Genomic DNA, 2,139 nt, shown 5'->3' with positions numbered 1-2,139 from the left:
CCTCTCTGTCTCCAAGATGCTATTTGCCAGGCACAGTCCCAGCAGCTGACCCTACAGGGCCAAATTCATGAAGCTTGTGTTGCTTGGACTGTTGAGAGTGTAGAGACCTGGCTGGCTCTCAAAGTCATTATCCTCTTCTAATATGCTCTTCCTGGGGTTGGATGAGAAATTCTCTCAAATGACAGCCTGCTACCTATAGGTTAAATGTATTTCAGGGTTTATCTCTCTTTCTTCCCATTAAAGCACACTCTTCCCCAAATAGCCCACATAACTCACATGGAGTGCAGCCACACACTATGGCAAGAAACATGTTTATTTCAAGTTTCCACAATGACCACCTGAATTGCAGAGAGGAGGATGGGCGTTATGTCAACACGACAGTTGACTCAATCTGCCAGTCTGACTTCAGAAAAAACAAACAATACAAAACAAAACAAAACCCTCCTCAACCCTTACCTGCTCAGCCCTGAGACAAATATTCAAAAGAACATATCCTGGCCCAAAACAATGTCTCTTACTGCAAGTCTACTTGGAACTGCTCCCCAGGTGTTTGCAATACTAAATCTGTGGAGAACAATGGAGGAAATTGAAGATCTTCCTGCGATCAAAATGACAGAACCATCCCAGCATCAGACCCTGACTTTTCCCCCACTTGAACGATATCTAAATTAGGGTATTGTGTGCCCAATCAATCTTTAAGTGACGGATCTATGTTTACAACTTGAAGCCCCTTGGGTCTCTCCAGTCCAGGCATAGGATCCAAGTCACTAGTTTGCAGCTCACCTGGTCTTGGGACTCAGAAACATGGCTGTTGTGGCTTGAATTATGTCCTCAAAGAAGATAAATTGAAATCTTTAATCTCTGGCATCTGAATGTAACCTTACTTGAAAACAGGGTCTTTGCAGATATAATCAGATTAAGGTGAGATAGCACTGATTCGAGACCCATTGGTATCTTTATAAGAAGGCCATGTGCAGAGACATATTCCCGCAGGGAGAAGATGATCTCATGGCAGGGACAGAGATAGAAGTCATACATTTACAAACTAGGAATTCTAAGGATTGTTGGAATTTCCAGAAACTACGAAAAGGCAGAGAAGTCTTCTTTTCCAGGAATGTCAGAGGAAACAGCCTTGTCGACACTTTGATTTCACATTTTCCAGTCTCCGGAAAAGCGATAGAACATTTTCTGTTGTTTTAAGCTCCACACACTATGGTATTAAATCACAGGAGCCCTACAGAACAAATACAGGTAGTGTGCGAGTAAGGATGTGCTGCTGCAATAAGTAACTAAAAATGTAGAACTCACTATATGATTAGGTAACAGCTAGAAGGGTTGTAAAGTGCATCACAGAGAAAGTCTTGATTGCCTTGAAGAGACTGTTGCTAGAAATATGGGTGTGAAACGTCACTCTGGTGAGATTTCAGATGGAATTAACTCCCTCAGAAAAGTAACTTCTATCATCTTATAAAAATACATTAATTTCACAAATAGAATGTAAAAATGTAAACATGGTAATAAATGATGACTCAATGAATGCTCATTTTATTTTTATGTGCTATTCTGAAAACTTTCTAGATACTTATATAATGGTTTTAAGAATCTTTGAGGAAGGTACTATTGCAATCCCCTTTACATTAATGCGAAACAAGGCCACAGAAAATTTAAGTATGCCAATATCTCACAGTTCATATGTAAAATAACCAGAATATGTACCAGGCAGTGGGACCAAAGTACTTACAAGTATTGTTAAAGGTCGAAAAAGACTACCTACATGAAAAACATAAGTTTTTACAAATTTCTACAGCCAAAAAGAGGATTCAGCAAGGTCGCTGGATAAAACTTTTTCTTCAATATCAGTGTTTCTGGCAACTGGAAAACTTGTAGGAAGTCTCTGTTATTTTAACATGTTAATATGCTATTAAGTATACTCCTAATAATACTACCAATTAACTATATTGTGAATACATTATTAATAACATTCCTTATTAATAAAGTACAGTATTGATATGTCATCATAGTACCATAAACTAGACAAATAATTTATTATTAAATTAACATCATTTATAATTAACTATATTATCTATACATTTATTAAACATATAAATAACCTGTAACCTTGACATTCAACTCTTAGCT

This window comes from Neomonachus schauinslandi, chromosome Y, assembly GCF_002201575.2.
Source record: "Neomonachus schauinslandi chromosome Y, ASM220157v2, whole genome shotgun sequence".
In the NCBI taxonomy this organism is placed as follows: Eukaryota; Metazoa; Chordata; class Mammalia; order Carnivora; family Phocidae; genus Neomonachus; species Neomonachus schauinslandi.
Note: the sequence above shows the minus strand (reverse complement) of the source record.